This window comes from Magnolia sinica, chromosome 6 (assembly GCF_029962835.1).
Source record: "Magnolia sinica isolate HGM2019 chromosome 6, MsV1, whole genome shotgun sequence".
NCBI lineage: Eukaryota > Viridiplantae > Streptophyta > Magnoliopsida > Magnoliales > Magnoliaceae > Magnolia > Magnolia sinica.
In genome coordinates, this window is record NC_080578.1 from 48035519 (window position 1) to 48053613 (window position 18095).

The following is an 18095-nucleotide window of genomic DNA, read 5'->3' on the forward strand; positions in this document are numbered from 1 at the left end:
CCCCTTCCCATATTGCTGTTAATGATTGTATTTTAGTTTCTTGTTACTCATCATAGTACATGTGGCTGTATTTTTCTGTGAATCTGAGCCGTCTGCAGGTGGGCCACCCAAATACAACCTTGAGATCTCAGCTGTTTGTTTATTCTCCTTTGAAAGTTGAATATTGCCCAGGTTCTAATAATTGTCACCATTTATCCAGTGAGTAGGATAGCATGGTTTTTCCATGGATGGCTATCTACAGCAGGACCCATTTGTATGTGCTAAAAACGTAGTAGATAAGGACACGCCATCATCTCCACAATAGAAAAACAGTTGTTTGTTTAAATGATCTGAATGGTCGCAAAGTATGAGAGCTTGATATGCGGGAATCCAGAAAATGCAGAGCAAGATCCTAACCACTGGTTCGTGGACACTTGTTTGTTGAAATAGGACCAATAGGTATTTTCCATTTTCTAACAGCATAACGAATGACCACTAATCCAATCTCCAGATAAATAATCACATAATAGTGAGAAAATCTACATTTTGGAGGACTATTTATTGTACATATTTTGTATCAGATGGGCATTTATTGATTTAAGTCCAGGCCCTTTTTCTTGGAGTCAATCAGCTTGCTATTTGTATTTGCCGCTGTACATGTAGCATTCATGCATTGTGTGAGACATTCATATTTGATATTTAGCTTGTTCTTCAACCACTGTTTTCATTTCGTCATGACAATTAATATGGTTGTTACAAGGTGTTGGAAGGAATTTTCCACGGACTTGTACCTCCCACATGGATCAGATTGGCGGGCCTGTGCTTTTTTTTTTTTTTTTTTTTGTTGCATTAATTCAAAAGGGTTGTTATCCAACTTATATTAGGGCCAGAACATTTGTAAGAATTCACCGCTGATGGATTTTTGCGTAAATTTGAAAGGGCTATGATTCAACTTCCATGTGTCACAGTTCAAGGCCATTCATCAGGTAGAGTGCACTGTGATAGAGCCACAGTCATCCTAGAAACTTCAACAGTTCAGACTATATGATAGATCATGTTGAGCAGCTGACAATACTGAAGGTGCTTTACTCATATTTTCTATTGTGCAAACTATATGATCTGTAATTTATCTGCGTTAAGAATTTTGTTGGGCTGTAATTTAAAGAATCCTTCACCAGAAGCTGCACATTTACAACTAGAATGTTAACACATACATAGACGCTTATGCGTAATGATTTTCAATACATAGATGCTTCTGATCATCATACCCGACAGATCAGGTCCTTTGCTTCTGCAGACACATGAGCAGTGGGAGGAAAACTCAAGTCGATCTCCACAATCCTACACATAGATGGTAGTATTATAAGCTCTGTGTAAACTTTGGGAAATGTAGATAGGCAGATGAAGCTTTTCTAACCTTTTGAATGTATCTTCCTGGTTCTCGGCTTCGAAAGGTGGGACGCCGTAAAGGAACTCATAGCAGAGGATGCCCAAGGTCTAGTTGTCAACTGTGTAGTCATGTGCTTTGTTTGTTACCATTTCTGGTGCTAGATAATCCAAAGTTCCACACATGGTGAGCCTCTTTGATCTGGATTGCATTGACCATCCAAAATCTGCAATTTTCAGTCGGCCCTGCAGGAGAGGTAATTGATTTATCAGCAATGGTGGAATTCTTTGGTTTCCCTTCTTTCTTGGAAGGTCAGAACAAAACCCAATAGTGGCATTCCTCTATGGTTGAATATCATCGTTGAATGACGATGGAAGTGGGCCCCACCTGCCTCCAGCACCTTTGGAGCCCTATGAAATTTGATCAAGCATTTGGTGTAGTGCAGTGAGACCCAAATAGAAATTATCAATTTTCTGTTTTTTATTTTTGCCTTTCATCCACAAATAAAAAACAGTTCCCCTCATTTCAAATTTCATCAAGCAGTTGAAAGTTGAAACAGCGAAACACTGATGTTTGGGGCAGGGCAGTGGGACCCAAATGGCAGTAATCATTTTTTAGGGCAGGGCAGCAGGACCTAAATGGCAGTTATCATTTTTGGGGCAGGGCAACGAGACCCAAATGGCAATTATCATTTTTTCACTTTCCATCCCCAAATAACAAAAAAAGTTTACTTGTTTCAAATTTCAACAAACAGTTGAAATCTGAACAGCAAAACATTGATGCTTGAGGCAGCACAACAGGACCCAAATGGCGGTTATCATTTTTTCACCTTCCGTCCCCAAATAATAAACAATTTCACTTGTTTCAAATCTCAACGAGCAGTTGCAAGACCCAAATGAAAGTTATCAATTTTTTTTTCCTTTTCCATCCCCAAATAACAAAAAAGTTCACTTGTTTCAAATTTCAACAAACAGTTGAAAGTTGAAACAGTGAAACATTGATGCTTGAGGCAGCACAATGGGACCTAAATGACAGTTATCATTTTTTCACATTCTGTCCCCAAATAATAAACAATTTCACTTGTTTCATATCTCAACGAGCAGTTGAAATTTGAAAGCGCAAAGCACTGCTACACAAAAAGAGCTTTCTGTCTGCCACCAATTCCTGAGTCAGTTATGAATGTACCTAAAAGAATTGCAGCCCACTTCTCGAAACAGCCCAACAATCAGACTGTAATTTATCTGTGCAAACAATTTGGACTGTTTGATTTGAAGTGCTTGCATGCTGCATGCATTGTCCAAGTATTTTCAACTAAGTTTTTGGTTCATGATGCATCCACATTCCGAGCTTCATATGCTGCCACATGCAACCAACACTACAACAAAAACAGCTATACACGACATTTGCGCTTTTCTTGAATTTTAGTTTTTATTGTAGTTGCATGAATCTTCTAACTTGTGTACCAATAACTATGTTTCTTATAGATTACATGTATAGACTGTCTAAATTGGGTGCCAGGTTGGCAAGGACAACAGGGTTTGGTGTCCCATCTGTAAGCAAGGAGAGTTGAGAGAGAATCATTATCTTATTTACTATACTTGTTGCAAGCTTCAAATCGATGTCCAAAGCGATAAGGTGCTGTCCCAATTCATTTTGGTGCTACAATTCTCTATTTGTTGTTCTGTCATTTTTGGTGCTTAATGGAGAGCAAAACTGAAAGTTGTTGTCCATATGTTAAATTTCCAAACAAATTTCCAAGTTCTATGTTAGTATCTTCTAGAATTTCAGCTGTAGATTTTTTTCCTCTTTTTAGATGAAATTCAACATGATCTTCCAAATTGCATATCTTTGATTCTTAGAACCAATACAAGCAATCTCTTCCTATATAGCTCTACAAAGTAAGTCAGCGGGTTTCTCTCCATTTGTTTGCCAGGTATTATTCATCAATCTCTTCCATAAATAATTGATCTTGCTTAATTTATATTTTTGTCGCTTCATTTATGTGTTTTCCTAGAGAGTAGAGGCCCAACTTGTAACTCCTCAGAACCCGCTCTGCCGTAAGATATTACGGTGTATGACGGTTCCCAGCAGGTTAAGTTACAAGTTATTATATAGAGTTGGTTGGATGTCTTTTATTTTTGTAAATGTTGTTAATAGTTAGTTGGATGATGAATGATACTTGTGATTGTGAATGACAATAAACAACTTATTATATATGGAGCCCCAACATGCCCACAATTTTTGACCTTTACGCTGACTTGCAATTGAATTCGACGTCCCAGATGGATTGTTCATTGATTCCAACCGTGCAACCAGAATGATGAGTATCTTACCTTTATTTATGTATCACATGATCTTCGTGGTGGGTCCGACCATTTACATGGTACTGATTTCCAACAAAATCAGTATATTAGTGGAAAAGGTAGTACGGTAACACTGGTTGCCTGTCATGTTTTCAGGGCTCAAGAGTCATAACTGTCATGTTTTGATGCAGCAATTACTTCCTATAGCGATACGAACAACATTGCCTAAGTGCGTGAGCTCAGTCTTGCTTGAATTGTGCAATTTCTTTAGGGAATTGTGTTCCAAAGTTGGCCAAGTAAAAGATTTTGATGGGCTGGAATCTCAAATTGCGGTAACACTTTGTCATCTAGAAAAGATCTTTCCACCGGCTTTTTTTGATATTATGGTGCATTTGCCGATTCATTTAGCGGGTGAGGCCAAACTAGCAGGACCGGTACAATACCGATGGATGTACCCCATCGAGAGGTGGGTACAAATATTTATAAATTAAATTTATTTTTCATGCTATTCCAGTCACGGTAATCAATCATATATTTCTAAATTGTTTAATATTGGTGACCATAGGTACCTACACACATTGAAGTCATATGTACGTAATAAAAGTTGGCCCGAGGGTTCAATTGCAAAAGGGTACTTGGCGGAAGAATGCTTAACTTTTTGCTCGAGGTACTTGCATAATGTGGAGACAAGGTTCAACCGACCAATACGAAATGATGACTATGGTAACACCGTTATAGAACAATCCACTATTTTCCCATGAATAGGTCGTGCATTAGGGAAGCCGGAGGATTATGTGCTAGATAAAGTTGCATTTACACTCGACGAATAAGGGGAAGACCACGAGTTGCACTAGCGCTGGGGTAATTCCTTATACCAAGTGAATAGTTCTTTTATTATATTTTGATGTTATTGTGTTCTTAATTATATGTGGTATACGGATGAGTGTTTATTCAATACAATGCAGTTTGTCAAATAGTGAATTTTATTTTGTAGGATGTGACTAGAGTTCTTCTTACAAGTATTGTCAAACCCGGGGTTACTATTGCTAAAGGAATTGTTTTGAGCAAGGATCCGCTCACAAAAGTAGGGGGGCACGAACTTGGAATTGGTTTTTGGGAAGTATTAATTCATGTGGCAGTAGTACGGGAGGAGGTTTTGATAAGACCCTATGGATGATATAAAACAATTGGGGATGCTATTGGAACGAGTATTGTTTGGCCCTCTATTATGTGTAAGGTCAGATTTTATTTTATTATTATTTTTTTTCATATACAATAGAATTTCTTATACAAGAATGCGAGTACTAATTAATTTCTTTTTATTGTTTTGTTTTGTAGGTTTAAGGAGAGATGGATTGAGCTAAATGAAAGGATCTCTCTCTCTCTCTCTCTCTCTTGTAAATGTTTTACGTTTTGTGCATGGGTTTAGGACTGATGTGTGATTGGTTTTGGATAGAAAGTGTTTAACTCTCATTTTGGAATTTGGATTGACTTAAGATCCAATGCATATGACAGGTTGGGTAACTAAATCAACAAGTTAGCCAACATGATTTACTCTTGTTCTTATCAATTTTCTTTATAACTCAATGCAACTCTTGTTCTTTCCATGTTTCTTTACAACATTAATAGGATGGCGTTGACCTTTTTTAATGTGTTTTTTGTCGTAGTGTTAGATGATGGAAGCCAAGCGAAGGAGAACAACTACATTTATGTAAGTATTATAAGTCTTAAGCTCCATTTGGTCATCACATCAATCTTTATGAATATAATTTTTTATCAAACCAAATGGATCTTAAGCCCCTTTTTTAACTCCGCTAATGCAACTACTTGCATTGCCGGTCCCAAGCCCGGGTAAAGTAGGAGGGAGAAAGGCTTGAGCGTCAAGGTGAGTTGTATCATTTTCTTCCATATTTCTTTAATGCAGCAATACTATGTTGAAATTTTCAGCATTTTTACAGGTTGAGAAGTGGGTTGATCCAAAATTCTGTTGGCAGTGTAATCTCTAATTGCTTTATGTTGATATTTTCAGCATTTTCATATGGATGTTACCCATGTTAAAATCTGAAACTTTCAGATTATATGACTGAATTGTTGAAATTTTATGTTTCAGGGACGATCCTTCACAGAATTTGAGAAGATATGTAAGTGCATTAGGCTTTTCTTTCGTATGTATAGAATTAGGCTTTTATTATTGTTGTTGTTGTTGTTGTGGTTAGCAATGTCAGTGTCATTTTGTTTTCCTTACAAGTTGCAACCCATTGCCATTTTGTTGATTGTTCCAGTGCTTTCTCATATGGCTTTTGGATGTCACCTAATCTCTATTTGTTTTTTGTCATTGCTGTAGAGAATTTTCGAGCACTTTGCACAGGTAAGCCAACACTGTCTGTCATTTTAAGTGTTAGGTTATTCCTTAAGTTTATGTTACACTGTTGCAGATACTCAGATTTGGACTTCTTTTCTCATTACAAGAAGTTTGTACCGAAAGCATTGTTGATATTGAAAATAGTTAGTTGTAGTCAGGGTTCAAATTATCATTTGAACGGCATACAATTTTTTTTTTGCAATACATTACCAATACCAGCACAATTCAATTTTATCATATTGCCCCATGGGTGTGTCACAATGCATTCTTACAATACATTCTGCTATTTTAAGCCTTGGTTGCAATATGTGAACTGATGTTAACTGTAATACTGAGACTCTTAGTTGCACTATCCTTCTAAATATGTGCTACTCCCACTTCAAATCAATAATTCCGCTATTTTGAGCCTTGGTTGCAATATGTGAATGGAAAAATCACTTTATTTTTGGCCCAAGGGATCAAGATACATGGGTTGCCTGACAATTGACAATTGATTTTGACAAAGACATATGGAGTTACATATCTCTGGGTTATTTTAAGCAGGTTGGTTCTTGAGGGGAAAGAAATTGTTGCTTTTGATACTAGTCTTCCTCTGGATGATGAATGCAAGGGAGAATCACCTAAAGAGGATTGAAGAGGATCTCTGAGGCAGATACACAAACAAGATCCAGGCCATTCATCAAGTGGGGCCCATCAATGGGTTATGATTCTTCTATCTAGGAGATTGTTTGGTTCATTGCCCATCCACATTGAGGGGGGGTTCATAATATCAATGGTTTGGATCACTGAAACATGGGCCCACTTCTGAAATGTGAAAAGCGAATGGTATTTACAAACTTTTGGCTTAGGCATTTTCCAAAACCCTGTAAAAACATTTGTCATGTGCTTCTGATTTCTTTGTTTCAATCTCTCTGATACAACTGTCTGAAGTGCTAGTTTCTCTCATGATAGGAAAGCTCTTTCCACATGCTGAGATCTTTAAATGGATGATGTATGGAAATGGTACTTGACACCCTGACAAACTTGAATCATATCTTTGTTATTTGCTATGTTTCGGATGTTTCTTATTTACTATCCGTCTCTTCTGCCTGTCTATAGATGGAAAGCATCCAGCATGTGACCTGTCCTACTTTGGCCAGAGAGAATTTTCCTTCACACTGGATAATGACATTTATCTGCGCTTCCAATCGTTCAACAACGCGGCTGAACTGGAAAGTTCTATCAAAGAAAAGTGCCCATTTAAGATTGATATTGGACCTGTATACAGTGTAGATGTATGATTTGCACATTCTCTTTGGTGGTCAAGTAGTTAATGGTTGCTGATGTATTTCCTATCCTTAAGCTCTTCTTATGTCTTTTTTTTTTTCCAGCCTGCTAAACGGCATGCATATGCACAAGGTGGTAATAATGTTTTCATGCCAGTAGAGAGGGAGCTCGTTTTTGATATTGTAAGTATAAAGCTTCTGGCAGACATAAACTGAACTGGACACTGAATGTTTCCAGCCCCACCAACCACCACCAAACAAGGTGGTTGTTTGGTGGGGCTTTTTCTTTATTTAGCTCTAATGCTTGATTCTTTGATAGGATATGTTCGATTATGATGATGTTCGGTACTGCTGCTCAGGAGCAGAAGTCTGCTTAGAATGCTGCCATTGATGACCATCGCCATTAAAGTGATGGATATTGCTCTCAGAGGTGGGAAACAACAGTTTTTCTTTTTGGTTACATGGTGTTCCAGTGGTAGTATTTTATACTAAGGAATGATAGGATCCTTGAATCGAGGCCTTCCATCACAATGAGGATGGATCATGCCCCAAAAAGCCCCTTGTTAAAAATTGTAACATTTAGATTCGTAGCAGACAAGTAGATTAGAATAGAAATACAACAACATTCTACATTCAACTGGAAAAAAAAAAACCAGTCCAAGAGATTTATGGGGCATGGTCAATCCATGTTGGAATGACATTAACCAATGTTCTGGATCACTTGACTATGGACCCCACCTGTTAGAGCTGAAACCCCAGTATACTTTGCAAAGCCTCTGGTTGACGATCTTATGATTCCTCTTTTGTACTATCTGTTATATCTATTAACTAAGTACCTCAAAAAGCCTCCATCAGGATCTTTTTTCTCTCCATATTATATAGTCGATGTTCGGGTCTTTATGTCATGGATTTTCCTTGGAAATGTATTTATAGGGTGATATGACTGACTTCTTTTATGAGTATCCTAATGCAGATGATTTTGGTTTTAATCACATACTCTGGGTATATAGTGGCAGACGCGGTGTTCATTGTTGGGTTTGTGATGGGAGAGCGAGGAGGTAAATTGTACATATAGTCTGAAACATGAATTTCATCTGCCCATGACCTTTGTACGCGTATTGAGATGGTGTTTATTCTGCCACCGTTCTTCAGGTTGACTAATGAACAGAGGGCAGCTATTGCAGACTACTTCAGGGTATACAAGGTAGCAATAACTGAACTGTCAATAATTTCAACATACCAGATCTTTCTTAGGACCCAATGTCATGGAACTCCCTGACGTAGTCTCTGTTATAGGGAAATGAAAATAGTAATAAGAAAGTGTCTTTGATGGGTCCAGCTCTGCATCCTTTACTGGAGTAAGTCTCGATGATCTGCTTTACATATTTAAGGAACTTGAGAAGATGTCATTTAAGCTCTTTTCATTACGAAGATACTTGCATGCGGTGCAGGAGATCATATACAGATGTCTTGAAGGTCTTTTTTGAAGAGAAACTGCTTGGTGGGCAGAAATTATTTGCATCCGAAGAGAAATATCAAAAGATCCTTGACATGATTCCTGATGAAAGTATGCAACTCAAAAATCATTTCTAATGATTTTATTTGAATAAGCATGATACATGTTTCTGTCTGCTAGGAAATCTCGTTTTTGGAAAGAGCATTATTTACATTGTAATAGTGCAATATTTGCAGCTATTGCTACAGAGCTACAGGCAAGGTGGCAGGAAAACCGACGGTCCATCTCAAAAGAAGACCTTAATGTTGTCCGATGGGAGCAATTAAAACATGCGTTGCAGTCTGGGAAGCAAAAGGTATGGTGCATCTTTGCATCTGGTAGGCATTTTTAGATCTGTGTTTGCTTTTCTAAGCCCATTTTCTTTGACAATCATTCCGTGTTTCAGGCACAGGGGCTTCGTCGGTGTGTTGAAGAGATTGTTTTCTCGTATACATATCCGAGACTGGATATGGAGGTTTGTGGAATGTTTTTCTATGTGTAGCATTCAAGGATTCTGATATCCGTGATCCATGCATTTGTTTCATTCTTCTCACGAAAACATTGTCTCATTTTAGGTGTCCAAACACATGAATCATTTGCTAAAGGCACCTCTCTGTGTACACCCAAAAACAGGTTAGTATCAATGCTATCACTGGTTAAGGGTGATAATGTGTTCATGCTGGTGAGATTGAATTATGTTATTTCAAAGATGTCCGCTTTAGCACTTTTGACCGAACCTATGTATATAATCTCTTGTCAATGCTTTAGCACTTTTCTTTTATAGACCCCATACTATAAGTAGAGTAACATTGTAACCATGGTTATGCCATTGATGGGAAGCCATGTAAAGCGCCGAAAAACCAACTTCCATGGAGTAGCTAAGGACTAGCCTGGTTCTGGCTATCATAGGAGCAATTTTCAAAGGGCTAATGGTGGGTGATCCACTCTTCTCGTTGCATACAAGTGGGGCAATCCAGAGTTCAAATCACTTCAGCCTTTTGACGCCACTCGTGCTAGGAGTAAGACCATATAGAGGATTTGTTTTTATTTATTTATTTACATTCAAGACCATTTATTGTAATATTTTTTTTTTTTGTGTGGTAATATAAATTATGTTTAATATTCAGTTTTATTTGTATTGCATCATTTTTATGTTTCAAATATTTAAAAAATACAGGTTTTGATTGAATTATATATAATAAAAAAAAATTACTGGCATGCTAGGGCCTCATAAATCCATACAAAGGCTTCTACCGGCACTTGTGTAGAAATCTTATGGCGCTTTTTCGCAAGAAAAAGTGTCCACAAACCATTTTTACCAGCGCTCTAATTGATTTTTACCGGTGCTTTTTCGCGTCGGAAAAATAGACAGTTATCGGCGCTCAGAAAGGCGCCGATAGAAGTTACTAGCGCCGCCAATACTTTTAGCGACATACCCATTTATCGGCGCTTGACTAGCGCCAATAACAGGATCGCCGGCGCTTTAATGAACTTATAGCGGCGCTTGTGAGCGCCGCTAAAAGTCTCATTTGTTGTAGTGTCCCCACATATTCCACATGTCTGGTCACTAATCATAGATCAAATAGGGAACCAAATAATCATACATATAATCATCAATTCTATATGAATTAACTGCCAAAACGACCAACCAATGTCCATGGACTAATCTGATGGATCTTCATGGTCAAGTGCTCCATGAACCAATCTAAGTCAACATATGTTTTCAGAACATGCAAATTAGGTTAGGGCTCATGTTTGGACCCAATCTATTTGTTTCTAGGGAACTTTTAATAATATACCATTCATAAAGTTTTTGAGCAAATGTGGACACCCAATATCCAATCCAATACGTTCAATCTCACATGTACATTTAAGAAATCATTTAAAAAATCTATGTCAATTCCATCCTTATATCTTGAGATATGGCCCACCCAACTTAGGCCATTGCTTGGTCAATAGAGAGTCGACCTTATCGGTCCAATAACTTTGCGGTCTTAACTTCGATTGGGTCAAATGACTGCATGTTTCGAAGCTAACACCCATGACTAAAATTACATCAAAATTTATTCTTTAAAGGAGACAATCTCGTTGTCTAAAAGTGGGCCACAAGTTTACGAGTGTGACACTCATATCTCTCCTTAACTAGGTTATGACACGAACTACAATTCAACAGGTTACCTGATGTACCCAGGAAAACCCCAATGTCCTCACCCGAGAAAAACAACGGTGAAAAGACTTGAAACCTATATTAAGATGACCGCCTCCTCGGTACGAATCCGACAATACCTCCCGTGCACAGATACGTGCACATGATCTCGAGATATATCAATCAACCGACACTCATGTGCATAAGGATGCCCTAGGTTCCTCTAAAATAGTATCATGATGACATCAAGGTGATGTCATGGAGAACTTTTTCCAGAAAAAATCATTGATTAAGCTAAATACAAATAACTAGTTCAAATGGTTCCATGAAGTGACCAAAAGCCAAGATAATTAACTATTAAAAAAGTTAAAAACAACTTTTCTTAAACTCAACATATCTCCTTGATTTAAGGAGAGGGTGTCAACTTATGAGTTCTAAAGAAAGCTTAGACACAAACTAATTAAATTTAAGAAATATAAGTAATATGTAAATAGCCTAAAGGAGTCATTAGTTAAACTAACAAAGCAATGGATCCCAAAAGTCAAAGGGATCCCATGATCCAAGGAGGTGGTGCCAACACACCAATTCTTAAAAAAAAGTAATTCATGAATATTGTTAAGGAGCTTTAAATATATTTATTTAAACCAAATTCAAGATTAATAGCAAGCTAATAAGGTTTCTTTAATAAAAATTCAAAAAGGTTTCTTAAAAACAAGGGGAACCAAGTAACTTTGTAACAACCCCAGTTCTAATAGCTAGTAGTATACATTCGTACATACAAACAACCTTTATAGGAAAATAATGAATGCTTAGAATCACCGCAAATGATATTATAATTGTCCCTAAACCTATTGAAAACACTGAATCTCGAGGACGAGATTTCCTCTAAGGGGAGTAGATTATAACACCCTATAGCTTTCAGTACTTGAGTGTTACTATGGATACCTAACCTGGTGTAAACAAATATTCAGCCTACTTAAACATTTGCCTCTAATCTAGCCTAAGTGTGACCATTGTGAGTAATCTTCACTCATGGATCAAGTTTCTATCCAGCTGTTAATTTTAATAAATCGATAACTGAAGGTTAAGACCCATGCATTGTGGTCCACTTACAAAAATAAAATGATTCAGTCCTTCAAAATAAAGACTGATAGGGTCCGAGTGAATGAATAAATGGCATTGATTGGAATGGGACCCACAAAAATAAGCTAGAGAAAAATAATAATAATAATAATGATTATATATAATAATAATAATAATAATAATAATAATAATGATGATGATGATGATGATGATGATAATTTATTTTAGAAAACCTGTAAAACATCCCCCGAGGAGAGAACCCTCAGATTAAAAAAAAGTATTTAGTGATTAAAAATATACTAATAATTTTAATGATAATAAGAATATTAAAAACAATGTAAAAGTGATATTAAATATTATGAATATGTATTAGGCCATCTAATCTATATTCTAGCCATTGAATTTTAGATAGGTGTTCCCTTAGAACATTTTCTACCATTGATGTTCAATTACGAAATGACCAAACTATCAAACCAATAGAACTCTACAGTTAGAACAAAATAAATTAGAAATATGGCCCACTGAGATTTGGATCTACCTGATTGCTGGTCAAAGGTCATGATCGGACCCGTAGCATCGAATGTACGGAGTAGATTTCTCTGATACATCTCTGTAGACCCAACCTGAGCTGCATGTACAAAAGTTTTTTGTGCACTCGCAGCACACCGAAACCGTCAACACGGTTTGACCGTGTTGACCCGATAAGAATAAGGAAAAAGGAGAGTTTTTCTCCTTTGTTTTCCGCCAGCGAGAGATTTGAAATCGGGCCCACCGATTGGGTCCCGATCAACGATCTGAACCGTCCATCGTGTTGGGATGGTAGTCCTCACAAAAACCCAATGAATCTTGTATCTCAAAAATTTCACACGTGCGCACTTCTGAGGAGCAAAGCGAGGCATGTGCGGCACCTTTCTGAGAATGGAAACTCCGTTCCTCTTGTGAGCTGGCAAACGGAGACAGCTCAGTCCCTCCATCTCAACCTTTAATTCTAAACAATCTCTGCCCTCCGTTCCAACCTCCTTCTAGGTTTGCTTAGCTGGGTGGAAAAAGCGGATGGAATCTTACCATTCCAAGAGGTTGAATAATCCTGACCGTTCATGGACCCCTAGAACCTGTCAAATACATCCTGGCCCTAAAATTTAGGGCAACCAACAAAAGCAACCCACTTGAATCGGATTTCTCGCGAGAAAAACGTGAGTTCGCGAGATAGCGCCCGCAGCTGAAAATTTCACGAACTACCAAGATTACGTATGAGCTCGTCCAAAATATGGGTCGCACTACGGTCTGGGGATAAATCCACACCGTCTAGGTGCAGTGGATCGATGGATCAACCATTGGGAAGTGATCCGCCATTAATGGTTGAGCCATCTTCCGATGAGCCGATAAAACCCATCACCTGTGATGTGGCCCATCTCTCGATCAGAGCCATCCAACTGATGGAACATGACCCCAGAAGTGCATCCATGGCACTTGATCAAATACACGCAATCAAAGCTCGATTGGACCATCCCAAAATCTCGCGGTTTGGGACTGAGAACCCGTAACTAATCCCCTGGATTAGTTGTATTTGAATCCTCTAGAAGAGGATTAGCGGAGGCTATTAAAGTGCACTTTTGAGGGCGACCCCCTTCCAAAAATAGAAAACCTAAGAGAGAGAGAGAGAGAGAGAGAGAGAGAGAGAGAGAGAGAGAGAATCGCCGCCATTCAAGTGCTGCATTAAGCTGGGTCGACTCGGTTCGAGTCATGACCGAGTCCAGATTCTGTATGGGCGAACAGTGAGAGAGAAAGTGAAGCAGTGAGGAAGGAGTGGAAGGAGAGAGAGAGAGAGAGAGAGAGAGAGAGAGAGAGAGAGAGAGAGAGAATGCTGCTTGCATTCGTGCCGCATCGAGCCGCTGCAATAAGTGGCTCAGATCTGGTTGGGCTTTCTTCTAAGCCTGTATGTGCATGCCGAGTCCAGGCCATGTCTGGCCTTGAAAAAGAAGAAAAGGAGAAAAAGAGCAGCAGAAGAAGGAAATCAGGAAGAGAGAAGAAGGAGAAAACAAGAGAGGGAGAAAGAGAGAGCATGCGCCATCGCACCAGCTCAAATCGAGTTGAGTCTAGACCGTGTCAAGCCTGTTTGGAGGACGTTACCGGAAGTTCTCCAGCAAGAGGAGAAGACAGAGAGAGAAGCAGAAGGTAGAGGGAGAATCAGAAAGGAGAGAGAGATCGTCGCCCGTCTACTACCGTGTTGAGTCAGATGGACTCAACTCACCAAGTCTAGACCGAGTTGGTCTAAGCTGAGCGAGTTGGGGCCAATTCCAGACCCTTTCAGGAGAAAGAAAATGAATCTGAAGGAAGAAGAAAGAAGAGACCAAGAGAGGAAAGGTGCGGTTCGGGTTACTGCTGATCAGCTTGGGCGACCTGACTGGTTAGAACAACTTGGCGAGCCTTGTATTTCAAGTTGCTGGTTCGACCCCATTTGGGTGCCCGTCTCCCCAAAGAAAAAAAATTGAGAAGAAAGGAAGAGATAGAGAGAAAAGAAGAAGAAGAAGAAAATGAAGATGAAGAAAGAGATAACCAATCTCTGAGTCGACTCACTGAGTCAACCCTCTGGTCTACAACAAGCCAAGATGAGCTTATCCAAATCTCAACAAGGCGACGCGATAAGATTGAGTTCGAGTGGAGTGGCGGGTTCACATCGAATCGAATCATAACCAAGTTGATTCAAGAAACCTTGGTAAGCCCATTCTATAGTGTGGTTTTAAATGCTGATATATCTGTGAATATTGATTTTAAGTATTAACTTAAACAATGATTGGTATTTCCTTCATATGGACTGCACTAAGATCAAGTTGAGTTGAAGTATGTCCAGCTAGCGTAGTCAGGTCAGTTGGGTTAGGTAAGTTGACTGGGTTTTATTATGTAATTTCTATTTCACGTTAGTTAATACTCAAATTTATATTTAAGTGTGGAATCTAAATCCTTTAGGTATAAACCTTTGTGAGAAATTGATTAAAGATCAACCGGGGTTGGATTAGATCCGAAGTGTCTTAAATTCGGGATCGGTCGTTGACGAGAAGTGCAAAGTATGTCCACACCAAAGGTGAGGATCACCCTTCAAGCTTTACTAAATCATGATAATTAATGTTGTTTATTTATATTAATTAATTTCTTAATATAGTATTTAGAGGAAATGATGGTAAATGTTAGTCTCTACATGTGTAATTATTTATAAATAACTGATGATTGGACTTTAATTCAATAATATGAACATGTTGTAGATCTCAATTACATATGTTTTGGACTAAGATTAAATTTTAAATGTATAAGTACTATTCAAATTGTAGATGGCTTGTTTTACCACTTGCAATTACTTTATGGTGTTTTTGGTGGTCCTCAAGCTAGTGGTCAATTATCTTGATAAGATTAAATAAAATGTTTGAGGTGGAACTACCATCTTGTGGACCATTTATGCTTATGTGGCTTTTGGGGAATAGTCCCTTTTAATCACACCATTAGGTAGAATATTTGGCCCTTGCGGCTTTTATGGAATACTTGCCCTTTTTGCGTTTTAATGGATTATTTTATACAACTTTATGATGATAAGTTCCACCTGTAGGACTATAATTGGCTACTAGTTGTGTACGTTACCTTTAAACACCCTATTTGCTAGCCTCATGAGTTAGAGATGGTGGAATGAGACATTATGCCTGAGCTGTCGACCTATGCTAGGTGACAAACCCTCCATAGTGACCTTTGAGCTTTCTTAAAATGATTGTTTGAAATTGGAATAATAATGGTTGGGCTAATCATGCATTTTCATAGCATATGGTCCTTTTCGGGTGACTAGTTCTCCTTGGACGTACCTTGAGTACTTTTCTGGATGGCTAGATCTCTTCGGGTGATTTATATATTATTATGGTCTTTTTCGGGTAGTTAGTTCTCCTTGGGCATACCTTTATGTACTTTTTCAGGTAACTAGTCTTCCTTGGGCGATCTATATATTATTATGGTCTTTTTTGGGTGGTTAGTTCTCCTTGGGCATACCTGTGTATACTTTTTCGGGTGACTAGTCCTCCTTGGGTGATCTATATATCATAGTCTTTTTCGGGTAGTTAGTTCTCCTTGGGCATACCTTTGAGTACTTTTTCAGGTGGCTAGTTTTCCTTGGATGACTTTTTACCAGCTGGACGTGCATCCCCAGGTCTGTAAGCATGTGCATACATCCATGCATTTAAACAAGATTATCTTCTATAATTTATTTAATGAATGCGTATTTGATGAACCTTACCTGATTTCCATGATAATCATTGTGTAATAATTGTTATACATTCTCTGATAACTGTGGTTAATTATCTTGATGATACGATAAATCTTGGGGGTTATACCTCACTGCGATAGCCATTGACGCTATCGAACCGTATTCAATGTGCATGAGGCATAGATGATGCGCATACTGGCATTCTTGTGGATTAGGAGGAGCTAGAGGACATTGCGACTCTCTTTCCTGACTTCATTTGTATTTAATTTATTCCGTTATATTTTTAAAGGTTAAGACATTGGTTTGTATAAGTTTTTGGGTAACCACTTGAAATATTGGTTATGTATACTTGGACTCCCTCTTATACTTGATTTGCTTCTGTCTCGCTAGTTTATTAACTCTGATAAAAAAAATGTATGTGAAATTTGGGATATTTACAGGTTAACACTCGGGTTTTTGAAAAATGAGTAGTGTGCTCAGGTTCCAGGAACTGGGGTGTTACAAACTTGTTCCTTTGCTTTTTTAGAAAAGCAACCTTCATCAAATTAGAAGGCAATTAAAGCCCTTTAACCTTTATTAGGGGGGACAATCAACCCTTGAATCAAGGGGAGCATGGACAAAACATCAAAATCTACATTTTTTTTACTTAAGCAATTCCACACCTATAAAAGGACCCTCAATCAGCAAATTTGGGGCACTATTGTGTAAGATTTCTATGAAGTGGGCCTTATCGATCAACGATCTAGATTATCCTAAGGCTAGATGATGTTATCGGGTAAACTAGTGGACCCCACTATATTGTGATAATTCTGGATTGCTCTTCATAAGGGGTTGGAGTGTTATAGCTGTGATAAACAACTATTTGAGTGCTACTAGGATGCGTATGTGTGGAGCAGTGGGAAGAGAGTTTTGATGGGTTTCAAACTCTCTTCACCCCATCACCTATATAATGAGGCTAGGTCCCCTATCCTTCACCATTGTAGAAACACAAGTCTCATCTAATTTTCTATATTCGGGTGTAAAGAGAGGAAGATCAAGGTATTCTATTATCCTCAGCTATGGCTTCTCAGATAGGTATGTCCTCTTCCTCTTTTGATCACCATGTTCTATATATAGAGAGATTTATGGGCCAATTCTGCAAATTAGAAAAGTCTAACAATTGGTATCAGAGCCACTGTGCATCGGTATGGATGATCGGATTCAACAATTAGAGATTCAAATTCCAAATTCAGCCATTAGGGATTTCGAATCCCAAATCAGAGAAATTGAAAATATCCGGGATTCGATTTCCAAATTAGTAATTGAGAATTTGATTCCCAAATTAGAGATTGGGATTTTAAATCCGCAGATTAGGGATTCCAACTCCCTCAATCAGATTAGGGACTTTAAATCCTAAATCCAAGAATTGGGGATTTCAGATCTATAACCCTAAATCCAGTACTATTAGGGATTTTAAATCCTGAATTCCTAATGAGGAATCTCAAATTATAGTTCCCAAATTCAGATTGGGGATTTCGAATTCTGAATCTCAGATAGGGAATTGGGGATTTTGAATCCCTTACCTATATCATTGGTGAAGGCAGCCATGGATGCACAAATCATCTTCGACAGCATCTGTAGCCATTTTTTGAAATCCTCTTTAGCACCTCTCCATCTTTAGACAGTCGACAGCTGTGTGTTGAGGGTCAAATATTGCATATTATCCCCCATTTATTTCTTGGTTTTACAAACATAATATGGCTTAATGGTATATTTTACATGCGTTTGTGTTACAAAGTGAATTTAAGAACTTGGATTGAAAAGAATGTTAAAAGCATAGATTTAGTGCTCAAGAA

The 18095-nt window shown here is 38.1% G+C and overlaps 2 long non-coding RNA genes and 1 pseudogene across 2 annotated transcripts; 2 read left to right on the forward strand and 1 right to left on the reverse strand.

The window, feature by feature from the left end:
• Positions 1–1140: 1140 nt before the first annotated feature.
• LOC131250022 (uncharacterized) lies at positions 1141–1591 on the reverse strand. The gene is made up of 3 exons (XR_009172983.1): positions 1397–1591; positions 1248–1320; positions 1141–1160 (listed from the first exon to the last, which is right to left on the reverse strand). It is a non-coding gene; the product is annotated as an uncharacterized LOC131250022 (long non-coding RNA).
• Positions 1592–4485: 2894 nt separating this feature from the next.
• Positions 4486–5172, forward strand: LOC131250023 (uncharacterized). The gene is made up of 3 exons (XR_009172984.1): positions 4486–4530; positions 4664–4906; positions 5008–5172. It is a non-coding gene; the product is annotated as an uncharacterized LOC131250023 (long non-coding RNA).
• A 1739-nt stretch (positions 5173–6911) lies between these two features.
• LOC131250024 (uncharacterized) lies at positions 6912–9445 on the forward strand (annotated as a pseudogene).
• Positions 9446–18095: the final 8650 nt, after the last annotated feature.